The 14,324-nt window shown below is 41.6% G+C and overlaps 1 long non-coding RNA gene across 1 annotated transcript in view; it reads left to right on the top strand.

Annotated features, from left to right (window-relative positions):
* LOC103092427 (uncharacterized) overlaps window positions 1-14,324 on the top strand; it is a 59,204-nt gene that overhangs the window by 18,741 nt on the left and 26,139 nt on the right. The window lies entirely within an intron of this gene.

Genomic DNA, 14,324 nt, shown 5'->3' with positions numbered 1-14,324 from the left:
AGTAGGCAATCAGCTATGCGCTGTGATTTCAGATGTGCTGGCAACCTCATTGTTCAAGAAAACCATCCTGGTAAAATAATAATGATAACAATACTTATTATCTTGATTTCTATGCCTGAAACTCCAATATCAAAGTTTCATCTGAAACGTTTTCTGGATTTTGATCTCTATTGGAGGTACAAATCCATAAAAATGGATCATGTTTAGTAGTTATTAGTCAATAATGACTCATGTATCACTCATGTATCAGAGAGGAAAGATAGCCTGAAAGTATTGCTGTCAAATGTTTAACAACCAACTCTCCAATAAAGAATGTGCACAGGACATACTTTTAAAGTTAATCCTCATTATTTTCTCCCAAACTTTCTAAAGTCCAGTGGAAAAAATGAAACCCCGATTTGTATAGTATTTTCTGATTTCAAAGGCATAAAGACTCTGAAGATTTAACAATCAGCTTTTTAAAAATTTCATTTTTAATGTAAAATATTTCTGTTAGCCATGTTGGAAAAAAAGCAAGAAAAACAAACATTTTAAAATGCTCCAAGCTGTTCTGAGAGCTCATCAGGTCTCTCTCTGTAGATAGATGTCCGCTCCTGAGCTAGTTCCAGCTGCCTCTAGTACACCACTGATACTGGGAGACTGGGGTTAGAAGGGAAGGGGGTGGGAAAGATACTGAGGGGAGAAAAGAGGTATGGATAAATTACTAGAGAGAAATTCTGCCTAGAAATTGTGCATCACATCGAGTGTTAGACTTGGAACCAGGAAGATCTGAGTTAAAATCTACCCTGCTTCTCCTGACACTTGTTGGCTATTTGTCTTTGGGTAAGTGGCATTTTAACCTCTATTGGCCTCAGTTCCCCCATCTGTAAAATGGAGCAATAATAGCACCGACCTCTTAGGATGTTGTGAAAATCAGTGAGATAACATCTAGTGTAATACAGAAAATTCCTGCCCTCGAATTGCTTGCATTCTAATGAGGCCAGACTACAGAGAGAAGGCAAGAATAAGGCTCCGTAGAGTCGACCATGCCGGAGAGAGAGGATAAATGCAGACTGGGATGGGCGAGGCGCCTAGAACTGTGAATGAAGGTTCTGGAAGGAACCAGCCAATCAGAGGCTGAGGCCACAAGGGTACTTCCAAAGTGTGAGGCCCACGGATGGAGTGAGCTTCCAGAGCGAAGATGTTTCTGGAGCATTTTCAGGACACGGCGTCATTTTTAAAGCTTCTTTTATTACCCCAGCCCCAAATCACTGGGCACGGAATAGCTGCTCGGTAATGACAAAGTATTGAACAGTGATGGCGATGGAGAAGCCGTGACTAGCAGAGGAAGCTTCCACGGATGGACGCTATCAGACCGCTTCAGCCAGTAGGTGGCGCTACAAGCTCTCACGTTTTCTTCAGGTGGTGAGTCTAAATTTGCCTGGATGTTTTTTTTCCCCCATTTTCAGAGGGTCAAAAGATTCAAAATTGGGCGGGAGCCTCCCCAGGGATTTTCCAGTCCCACATCTTATACGTGGGAAAACCAAGACCCTGAGAAATGAAGTGACTTACCCAAGGTCCCACAGCAAGTTTCTGTAATATCTCCCTTCCCTCCCTTAATTTGTTCTTTTTTGCTATGTCATATTTTGCTATTCCACCAAGCAGTAAAGTGCTAAGAAACAAATTCTTGAGTCCTATGCATCCATATGGTTGACTAACTCTGTTGATGAATGTAACTAATCTAACTCTAAATTGTTGGAGGAATTCTTCATAATAATACTAATACTGTGACTACTACTAATGCTGATGAAGTTAACATTCAAAAAGCACCTGCTCTATGCCAGACCCTTTACAAATATTATCTCATTTGGTCCCTCACCAGAACTCTGAGAGATAGGTGTTATTATTATCCCCATTTGACAGATGAGGAAATGGAGACAAACAGAGGTTAAGTGACTTACCCAAGGTTACACAGTCTGTAAATGCCTGAATCTGAATTTGAACTCAGTACTTTCTGACTCCAGGCTCAATGCTCTATCTACTGTGCCACCTTGATACTCCTGTATATTATTTATGCTTTTTAGATTTTAGAATTTTCTTCCCCCAGGGGCAGTGATGGAAAACCTTTTAGAGACCAAGTGCCCAAACTGCACCCTCATGCTGCATGTGAACTGCTCCCTTACCCCAGACAAGGGAGGAAGGAAGGGCTCCCATTGGGCTGCTGGGCAGAGAGGTGGGTGATTTTAAAAAAATGTCCTCAGGAGGGGTGGAGAGGTAGAAGGGAGCAGCCCCTTCTGGCACACATGCCATAGGTTTGCCAACATGGCTCTAGGGGCATAGGTACCTTATATACCTGCCAAGCATTCTTCTCTGGTGATGAGGAATACATAGTAAATCCATCTGATACAATTCAGATAGTTGGATTTGATCATTACTTCTAAAGAAAGATAGAGAAGTCTCTTCTTGGCCCACCCTCCCCAATACAGCATCAGATTTAGGAGAGTTTGTGCATAATAAAGGCAGGGGTATGGGTCAAGAGGGATAAGTCCTCTTTTGTTTAACTTTTTATTTTTTATCCCCTTACCTTCTATCTTAGTATCAGTTCTAATTAGAGCAGCAAGGGCTAGGCAATTGGAGTTAAGTGACCGTCCCAGGGTCACAAAGCTAGAAACTAAATTCAGGTTTAAACAAAAGTCCTCCTAACTCCTTGCCTGGCACTCTATAAACTGTGCTACCTACCTGTTTAGCTTTTTTTTTTTTTTAAGTTCAAATTTATTTGCAAGCTAAGCTGGAGAGGAGCTTGGGTATTTCTGACCCTAAATCAGATTGTCATTTGTAATGATGGACTATATTTCAGTTTCAGACATAGGGAGTTCAAATGATAGACTTAGAATAGGAGTCCAATACCTGGCTTTAATTAAAAGTCTTTAGCTAGGTTTGGTGGTTCATAACCACCAGAGCTCTGGACTAAAAGAACCATCAGAGAGAAATTTGTGTTAAGTCAACAAACATTATTGGGTACTAATTAGGCATTGTGCTAAGTTCTAGGGATTGAAATAAGGGCAAAAATATGAACTATTCCCCCTAGGAACTCATATTTGGGTAGAAGAGACAATGTGAACACAATTGCTTACATACAAAATATATCCTGAGTAGATGGAAAGTCATTTCAGAGGGAAGGAACCAGTAGGACTTGAATTGTCATGAAGAAAGCCTAGAAAAACTGAAGAAATAATAGGCAAAATAGTTAACAAAAGAAGAGATGGGCATATTAATACTGAGAAACTGCATGACTATAAGAGCATCAAATGTGAGACCAGTGAAACAACACCAAGAAGAGATGATATTCTTAACAAAGACCAGAGAGAGTAATGGGATAACATCACTAAAGTACTTCAGCTGCCCTGGCACCTACATCTGCAGTGTGAGTTTCATTATTCCCACACATTCCATGAATACATTTTCCCTTCAAGTATGCCATTCATTTGTGTTTCCTGGCATCATGGCTTTTCTGATATATGCTTTGGCATAGATTCCCTGGTCATATATGTTTCCAACATTTGTGTGCTCCATAGATGCTCCCTGGTCACATGTTCTCTATGTGTGTGCTCCTCCATACACATTCCCTATGCATGCTCATTCTTCCCATGGATAATAGAGATATTTGTGGAAGAATATCTTCCAGGTTAATGGAAAAGAAATTTGATGTCTACTTTTACATTGTACGCTACTTCCGCAATTGTCTTGGCTTTGAATTAAGTATATACTATGGCTAGTAAGAGCAAACACAGTAGTGGGGGCTCATGAGCTATGTGATGGCATGAATGTTCACAGAGTACTTTGAACTTGTGTTAACTTATATTCAGCTATTTTTTTTCCATTTCACTCCCTCCCCTAACTCTCATTATTGCACTTCTGTCCCTGTGTGAGTTTAGTCCTAGAGACCCTAGTCTACTGCCTACCATCTGGTTCTCCTAAATAACCTAATCAAAGTGCTAATAATATTAGCCAAGTCAGCTATTAGGGATTTGCACCAAATAACCAGAGAACTGTCTAGTGGCCAGCTCAACTTGCCTCCAGGAGGACTTTCCCACCCCCTTCTTTCCAATTCTGCCCATACATGCACATAGAACATGGGCCCACCCTGGGTCAAAAATTACCATTGGTTCTTCCCTTCTTCTCATAAAGTAACTCATCCCCTGAAGGAAAGGACCAATAATGATGTTTGCCCCAGAGAATTCCAGTACACCTGGGTACACCTAGTTCACTCTCTTTGCACAACTATGCTATATACCATGTGGGGATAGTAGAAGAAGGCAGATGGGGAGAAGTGGGACCACTTCAGGTCATGTGGGTTCCTGAAAATCCACCCAAGCCTGCCACTTTCACTTAACCTAGACTGGACGATGTTTTTTCCACTTGGTGTTTTTGCCCATGGGTCAGAAACTCTCCTACCAGGTCATATTTCCATGTTTACCAAAAGTTTTAAGAGATATTTCTTTTAGGCCTCTTTATTCCAAGCTAAAAGGCACTAAAAGGTAAAAATACGCAGAGAGAGGTCGGTGAGTCCTGGCCCAGCGGAGGAGTTGGTTACATATTTGTGGAAGGGCAGCAGTGGGTTGTAGGTTCAAAAATTAAAACCTGCTGATGGCCAAGCCTTCGTCACCAAGTCTCCGAGTTACAATGAAGGTCCTATCACGAAATCTGAAGGCATCAGTGTTACTCAACCCGCCCTCAGTCCTCTCCAACTGGTTTTGGCTAGTGTCTGGAGCATTAAATTAAGTAAATTCTTTTTTAACCAAGGTAGGGAATGAAGGTGGAATTAAAATACGATTGAGACAAAGCCTATATTTTTGGTGGCTTCATCTCTGCCAAGTCTGTCAAGTTCAACCTCACATAATTCTGCCTTCGCCTGTTCCTGTTGCTTCCAACATCTTTTCTGCGGCCATTCCCTTTGGCTTCATGTTAATGAGAGGTGAGGGGCAGCCTGTGGGATGGAAATCACTTGCATATGGCAGGTAAAGAGGCTGTCAGAGCAAAGTGAGCTAAAATAGGATCAGGGAGAATGCGAAGCAAACCAGAACCCAATGGAAGGCACTTATTCAAGTGGACACGTAGAATAGAATGCCAGAATTGGCGTTTTCAGTGCAAAAGCTGAGTAAGCAGTGGGAAAGAAGCATTCCTCCAGGCTTTTTTAAGCAAGGGAACTTTTTTAAGAAACAGAAATGTCAATCAGGCAGGAGGTGGAGGTGGGTGGGGGGTGAGCATTCAGTGTGGCCAGATTTGGGGATTCAGGCTGTTGACATGGCTAGTACAAATCTGTCAGATGGATAAGTCAGCTCCCATGTGACTCGGGGGAGATGCCCAGAGTCTCAGTGGTACCAGAAGCTGACCTCCATCCTTCTGATTTCATCCCTCAGTTCAGTTCTTGAATGTAGTCAGGAGATTGGAAAGGAGATGGATGGGATGAACCAATGGGATGACTTACAGATTCAAACTATTTTTTCCCTCTGATTGAATCTATCCTTTCAGTTTTGAATGCAGTCAGGGAAGGAGATGGATTGAATCAAATGGATGACTTACAGATTCAATCAGAGAAAAAAAAATAGTTTGAACTGTAGGCCAACCCTTTGGTTTGTCCCATCTCTTTCCCAGTGTCCTGACTTCTCTTCCCTCAGTTCAGTTCTTGAATACATTCAAGAGACTGGGAAAAAGATGGGATAAGCCAAAGGAATGGTTGACAGATTCAGGGGAAAAAATAGTTTGAATATGTAAGTCATCCATTTGGTTCATCCCATCTCATTCCCAGTGTCCCAACTTCTCTTCCCTCAGTTCAGTTCTTGAATACATTTGGGAGACTGGGAAGAAGATGGGATAAGCCAAAGGGATGGTTGGCAGATTCAATCAGAGAAAAAAAATAGTTAACTCATGAGCTACAAAAGGTTCCAGGGCTCTATGTCTTTTCATTCATTCATTTGACAAGTATTTATTCAGTTCCTACTATGTGCCAGGCAGTGAGAATATAGAAACAAAACTGAACCAGTCTGTTCCCTCAAGCCACTAATAATAGATAGATAGATAACCAGATACAAAGCAAATACCATAGTCTAACCTAGATCTATTATTCCCATAATCCCATGCATGATGTAATTTTTTGGCAGCGATTATGTGAGTGGGCAATGAGATCAGGGAAGACCTCATATAGGAGAGTAGAGTTTGAGCCAAGCTTTGAAGGCAGACAAGAGTCGAGGTGAGAAGAGAGAGAGCATTCCAGGCATAGAGGAAAACCCCAGAGGCAGAGATGGAATGTTGTGCATGAAAACAGTAAGAAGGTCAGTTTGTCTGGAACATGGGGTGTATGAAGGGGGAATGCTGTGCCATCAGAGGAGAAAAATAGACTGAAAACAGACTGTGAAAGACTTTTAATAGTCCAACATAGGAGTGTGAATTTAGTTGAAGAGGAAAGAGGGAACCTTTGAGAGCTTTCTGAGAGGATCAGATCGACATTTGGGGACAATTCATTTGACAGCTGGATGGAAGATGATTAGAAAGAAAGGGGAATTGAAGAAGCAAGGGAACTGTTTAGGTGCTGGTGTCGATGATCTAGGAAAGAGGTGATGACTTCCTGAACTAGGATGGTAGCCATATGAATGGAGAGGAGAGATACAGGTTTTGTGGAGGTAAAATGATCGACATTTGGCAATCGATTAGGAGGGATGGACTGTAGTATGGGAGAATAAAGACTGGAGGATTACCGCAAGGTTTCATACCTGGGTGACTAGAAGATCAGGAGGTTCCCTGAACAGAAACAAGGAAATGAAGAAGGTTTGAGTTGGGGGGAGAAAGATAATGAGTTCTGCTTTCGACATGTTAAGTATGAGGTGCTTCTGGGAGAGGTGGATGGAGATGTCTCCAGGTGCTCTGGAGGCAGGCCTAGAACTCAGGTGAAATAACCAGGCTGGCTACATCCATATGGCTACAGCTCTGGCTCCCCATAAGGATTTCCAGCCCATAACTTTTGCAAATGTCTGAGAGTGGAAGGAGGGTAAAAACACCTTTTTCCAAGATAAAGTAAACAAAGGCCCCGAACTAGGGCTAAACTAGAGAAAATCCATTGTTATATTTTCAGTGTGAGCATCAGAAACCACGACCTGGGCTTGATTTACTGCTCTGTTCATTGTCTAGCCATTAGAAACTGATGGAGAAAACGTTCATGATACAGATTTAGCTTAACCTGCACAATTTTCTCCTGCAGAGAACTGTTCATTAAACATTTGCCAGCACACTGTTGGCCCAATTTCCAGATACAGCTGGTTTAAATTTACGTAAAATATTGATTTATCCACACTGGGAAATACCTTCAATACAATGTCTTTTATCCTAAACTTAAGAAACAAATTAGAAAGGATAAAGGAGGTATTAGGGGATACTTCACTGGCAACACTGAGAAGAGATAACTAGTAGCAAAGGAGATGGAAATAGTAGAATACAAAAAGCAGAGTTGTAGGCAGGACCCATTTAGTGTAATTTAGGGGTAAATGATCTCATGTCCCTCAGTAGACTGAGGGTTGCTCTAAGACTATTTGCATAAGACTCTTCATTGCTAGAAATTGCATTCAATGCTCCATGAATGTGGATTTGAGTTGGGGATTATGATAATATGGTAGAAATAGCATAGAACCATATAGGGAAAAGTCTTTGAATTTGGAATTAGAGGTCCTTAGTTCAAATTTCACTTCTAACTCATATATTTGTGTGACCTTGGGTAAGTCATTTCCAGTTTTGCATCTCAATTTCCTCACTATTAACATAAGGATGATTGAACTGAATTACTTTGGAAATCCCATCTAGCTCTGACTACATCATACAGCTAATAACTATTTACAACAACATTTGAACCCAAGTATTCCTCCAGCTCTCTGGATCTCTCCACTGTGGCACACTACCTCAGTCCCTTCTAGCTCTAAATCTTATTGTCTTGGAGACCAGAGACCTAACTAAAGTGGGGCAAGCAGATGGTGCAGATGGCAGAAGCACCTCATTTAGTGGGCACTGACAATACTTGTAGACTTTCCACAAAGTAGATACAACAGTCCTTATCAACTACTTACCGAGGATAATGAATTAGTAAAAGTAGGAAGCTCCTTGCCTCTCAATTGGCTTGGCCCCAGCTAACCTGGCTACAAATTCCAGCTCTGCCAGAAGGTAGAAAAGCATCATGGATAATGTAGCAAGATGTCCCAGCTCTAACATTTCCTGGCAGTGGGATCCTTTACCATTCTAAGCGTCTGTGGTTTAGTGTTAAATAGACTCTAAATTTTTTTTTAAATTTTATTGTCATGCAAAACACACTCCCATATTGGCCACTGTTGTGAGAGCAAAGTCATACGTGACCAAACCCCCAAATAAATCCATAAATGCACTGATGTGAAGGATGACTCCAACAGCCCTTTCTCCGGAGGTGGACAGCATTTCTCCTCAGAAGACTGTCCCAGACCATTGCATGGCTGAGAATAGCCAAGTTTCACAGCAATATTGGATCATCGTTCAATGACGATGATCCAATATTGCTGTTACGGAGCCCAATGTTCTCCCAGATCTGCTTATTTCACTCTGCAGCAGTTCCTGCAGATCTTTCCAGCTTTTTCTGAAATCATCCTGTGGATCATTCCTTATAGCACATTAGTATTCCATCACCAACATGTAGACCAATTTGTTCAGCCATTCCCCAATCGATGGACATCCCCTCTATTTCCAATTCTTTGCTACCACAAAAAGCAGAATAGACTCTTAAAAAAGCCCCAAACAAACCTAAGCTTCTGTCTTAGTGATGACTTTAAGATAGAAAGGCAAGGTTTATGCAATTGGGATTAAGGGATTTACCTAGGGTCACGTGACATGTATGAAACCAGATCTGAACCCAGGACCTCCCAACACCAGACCTATCCATTGTACCATCAAGATGCCCCGTTAAATAGACTCAATAATATTTGTGTAGCCTACCTCCTAGGGTTATTATCAAATGGACACACATTTATTAATTGCTTTCTGTGAGGCAGGCACTGGGTTAAGTGCTTTGGATACAAAGAAAGACAAAAGACAATCTAATGGGAGAGAAAACATCAAAACATCTGAATACACACAAGATATACAGGGTGCTCCAAAAATTCTTACTGCGGTTTCGAGCTACTAAAGCTAAAATGTGCACTAAAAATTTTTGGAGCAGCCTGAATACAGCGTATATTGGAGATAATCTCAAAGCGAAAGCACAAGATTAAGGAGGAATTGGAAAGGGTCTTGCAAAAGGTAGGATTTTCCCTGAGACTTGAAGGAAGCTAGGAGATAGAGAGGAAGAGAGAGAGAGAGAGAGAGAGAGAGAGAGAGAGAGAGAGAGAGAGAGAGAGAGAGAGAGAGAGAGAGAGAGAGAGAGAGAGAGAGAGAGAGAGAGAGAGAGAGGGAGAGAGACTGGCCTGGAGGAACACAGGCAGCAAAAATACCTGGAGTCAGGAAATGGAATGATGGGAGCTAGGCACAGCAAAGAAGACGGAGTCATTGGATCAAGAAGAAGGTTGACGGGAAGAGGAATAAGATATAAAAAGGCCAGAAGGATAGAGGGAAGCCTGGTTGAGAAGTGGATTCAAAAACCAAACCAAGGATTTTATTTTTGATCCTGGAGGTGACAAGGGCCCACTGGAATTAGTAGAATAAAGGAAAGTGTTTCAGTATCCTTAAAAATACTATAGAGGGAGCAGCTAGGTGGCTCAGTGGATTGAAAGCCAGGCATAGAGACGGGAAGTCCCGGGTTCAAATCTGACCTCTTCCTATCCACTTCCTAGCTGTGTGACCCTGTGCAAATCACTTGACCCCCATTGCCTAGCCCTCACTGCTCTTCTGCCTTGCAACCTATACACAGTATTGATTCTAAGACTAAAGGTGAGGGTTTTAAAGAAACTAATTTTAAAAGGGTGAAGGAGGGCAACTGGGTAGCTCAGTGCATTGAGAGCCAGGCCTAGAGATGGGAGGTCCTGGGTTCAAATCTGGCCTCAGACACTTCCCAGATTTGTGACTCTGGGAAAATCATTTAACCCCCATTGCCTAGATCTCACTACTCTTCTGCCTTGGAACCAATACAGGGTATTGATTCTAAGATGGAAGGTAAGGGGTTAAAAAAAAGGGTGCAGGTAGGTGGCTCAGTTGATTTAGAGCCTGACCTAGAGACAGAAAGTTCAGAGTTCAAATCTGGCCTCAGACACTTCCTAGCTATGTGAGTCTGGGCAAGTCATGTAACCTCCATTCCTTAGGCCATAACACTCTTCTGCGTTGGAACCCATGACAGTATTGATTCTAAGGCAGAAGGAAAAGGTTTTAAGAAAACATCATGGAAAAGTGAATGATTATGAAATGGTCACAGCAATGGATGTTTCTTTTGATGACTCTAAGTCATACAGAAGAGGTCACATAACATTTAATTATTGTTGTTCAGTCATTTCAGTTGTGTCCAACTCTTCATGACCCTATTTGAAGTTTTCTTGGCAGTGATACTGGATTGGTTGATCATTTCCTTCTCCAGCTCATTTTGCAGATGAAGAAACTGAGGCAAACAGGGTGAAGTGACTTGTCTAACATCGTGCAGTAGTGTCTGAGGGCAGATTTGAATTCAAGCCTTCCTGATGCTCTATCCATCGCCCTACCTGGCTGCCCCTAGAATTGACTCTCTAGCTTCTATTTAAGAAGGAAGAGAAGAGCATCATGCCTTTTACAATGATTTCCATTTGCAAGAGTTGCATTTATAAAAGTTTTCCCAATTAAAGGAGTAAGTTCCTGTTTTTCTCCTAGCACAACATAGATTTTAGTATTCTTTGGACAAATACAATCCATTCATGCGAAATAGCTCATTCATCACCAATGCAGGAAAAAAGAAGCCTCCCCACAGGCTGGAGTCAAGAACCCATCCCCAATGGGCTTTCTCATCTCCTGACGCTCTGTCCTTCATGGCTATTAAAACAGGTGGTGATTTAACACCGCATTAGGGAGATGCTAGAAGACTGCAAAGGATGGAGCATCACAGTCACAGAAAAATTCAATTTGTGGGTCCCACAGAAGGCAGCAGAGAGCCGTATGGTGGCAAGAAATAGGCTGCAGCTCATTTCCAAGAGTAATTGTGTCCTCGAAGCAGCATTGAAGGTGAGAGATAACACCCTGAGGGTGAGAAAGGAAATGGTCAAACAGAAAAAAAAAAGATCTTTGGATCAAATTCCACTGATAAGGGCTTGGTACCCAAGATGCATTACATCGACGACATATATTATGTATTACACACCATTTGTTATTATATATCATATAATATACACTATCCATTGCATATATTTCATAATATGTGCATTATTGTTCTTATATATTTACATATTCCATATATAATTATATGATGATTACATGGTGTATACAGTGTACTTAGGGAAGACCAGCACTTCTGGTAGGAGGGCTTGCCAAGCCCTTTTCAGGGCTGCTCATCCATCTTTGGTGTCCACCTGCCACAACAGCTCTTACCTGTTGCTCCAAGAAAGATGTAGCACGCCCAGCAGTCACATCCTGGTAAACCATCTTGGCAGGCGGGCTAAACAAGTGGAATGTAACCAATGGGCCTCAAACCTGTCGAAGGGAGTTGGGGAGCCATTGCTCCCAGGCATATGGAGACTTCCCCAAGTAGAATGGGGAGATGAGAACAATTTTTTCCAATGGCCATGAAGGCAGCTGAATAGAGCTTGGTTAGACATTAAAGGTCTTCTACTATATCCTGGGCCATTACCAACCATCTTGAATTTTGTCTTGCCACTAGACATTTTTTTTAAACCCTCTCCTTCAGTCCTAGAATCCGTACTGTGTATCGGTTCCAAGGCAGAAGAGCAGTGAGGGCTAGGAACTTACTCCTTTAATTGGGAAAACTTTTATAAATGCAACTCTTGCAAATGGAAATCATTGTAAAAGGCATGATGCTCTTCTCTTCCTTCTTAAAGAGGGGAGTTAAGGAATTTGCTCAGGGTCACACAGCTAGGAAGTGAATAAGAAGAGGCCAGATTTGAATCCAGGACTCCCCATATCTATGCCTGGATCCTAGCTGCTTCCTCTATAGTATTTTTAAGGATACTGAAGCACTTTCCTTTATTCTACTAACTCAAGTGACCTTTTATCACCTCCAGAATCAAAAATAAAATCCTTGGTTTGGTTTTTGAATCCCCTTCTCAACCAGGCCTCCCTCTTGAACACAGGGCCTCCTGTCTCTAGGCCTGGCCCTCAATCCACTTAGCCACCCAGCTGTCACCTTACTATTGGACTTTGATGACTCTGGCATACAGAGTGAGGTTTTGTCCAACTCTGACTCACTTAAATCCAGTTTATGCTTGACTCAAAAGACATCATCATTTTAATCTTCTTTGGGTAGAAGGATGAAAACTAACCAGAGAGCACAATGGGTAGAGTGCTGATCCCGGAGTCAGAAAGACTCATTTTCCAGAGTTCAAATCTGGCCTCAGATACTTACTAGCTGTGTGACTTTGTGCAAATCACTTTATCCTCAGTTTCCTCATCTGTCAAATAAACTGGAGAAGGAAATGGCAAACCACTCCAGGATCTTTGATAGGAAAACCCCAAATGGGGCCATTAAGAGTTGGACACAATTTAAATGAAGGAACAACGATAGCATGACATAGCCCTGATAACCATTTCCCCCAGAGATAGTGGTTAAAGGATCTGAACAAACAGTTCCCCAAATAATTGTAAAATATTCACAATCCCATTAAAGAATGCTCCAAATCACTAATAATAAGAGAAATGCAAATAAAAACAATCTTGAGATTTTACTACACCACATGAAAACTGGCAAAAATGGCCCAAAATGGCAACATCCATCCAATATCCAGTGGAGATACATTACAAGACCTACTGCGGAGAACTGAAACTGCAGATGGAAGCAAACAATCTGCTGATCCCATAAGCATGTGCTCTCTCTCTCCTCATTCCTGCCCTTGGCATGGTGTTCCATGCACCCCACCCTTTAAAAAAGTGAAAGGAAAAGTGGGGGGGAGAGCGAAAGCAGAAAACTGACTGGCTGGTGTCGCCTGCTTGTACAGAGAGGAGACCTTCGATCCACTCTGGCCACCACTGCCAGACTGCCTGCTCACAAGTCTACCATCCATCCATATTCAGATTATCATCCATGTGTCCTCGAACTATGAACCACTCCCTCCTCCATCTGGGGGCAGCCCTCTTCCTGTCTCCTTCCTTCCCCTAGAATTTGTGGTTGCCCTTAGATAACTGAAAAGGGAGAAAGTGAAATACCAGATAAGGAGGGACTGCTACAGTCAGTGTTGGGAGAATTGTAGGAGGTTCACAAAATACATTGTTGGTGGAGCTGTGAATTGGTACAATCATTTCACAAAGCAATTTGGGGTTATGTAAATAAAATGACACCATTCCTGGACTTTATACCCAAAGAAGCCGTAGATAAGAAAGCAAAAACCCCTTATGAATACCAAAAAATTTATAGCGGCTCTTTCTATGATAGCAAAGAACTGGAAACCAATGTTGAGGTCTATCAATTGGAGAATGGCTAAACTACATGTGGTATGTGAGTAAAATGGGATGTTATTGTGCCATAAGAAATGATGCATGTGACGAATACTGAGAAGCCTGGAAAGATCTTCATGAGCTGATGGAGAATGGAGTAAGCAGAGCCAAGAAAGCAATATACACAATGACTAGAACAATATAAACAGAGAGAACAAGTACATCCTGAATTGGGAAAAGTAAATGTAACAAAATTATAAAGATCAAATAGAATTCCAATGAAGAGATATGAGGAGACACCCTCAAACTTTTCATTGCAACTCCAGTGGTCTTTCTACTGCTCCATATTCTCAACAGCTCTGGTGATGAGTTTAGTATTTCAGAAGGTAGTTCATTCCATTTCAAACAATTCTAATAGTCAGAATTTTCTCAAGATCATACCGTCAAAGTTTATATCTGGTTCAATTCATTCCCCTCCTGCCCATCTCATTTTAGAAATGGGGAACCTGAGGCCCCAAGGGGTTAAGTAGTTTACAAAGTCACACAGGTAATAATTAGAATTTGAACTCAGGTCATCGGACTCTAAAGACAGTGCTCTTCTTTCTATTGAGGGAAAACCTTTCTCCTTGGAACTCACAAGACTTTAGTTCAAGTCTGCTTCTGTGATGGAATGACAAGTCACTTCCTTTCTAAATCTTAACTTCCTAATTGGTAACATTTATTATTATATTATATTGTATTTATATTTATATAGTAATAATATTTCCACTATCCATTTTACC

The sequence above is a fragment of the Monodelphis domestica genome, chromosome 1 (genome assembly GCF_027887165.1).
Source record: "Monodelphis domestica isolate mMonDom1 chromosome 1, mMonDom1.pri, whole genome shotgun sequence".
NCBI lineage: Eukaryota > Metazoa > Chordata > Mammalia > Didelphimorphia > Didelphidae > Monodelphis > Monodelphis domestica.
This window is presented reverse-complemented; position numbering and strand designations above follow the sequence as displayed.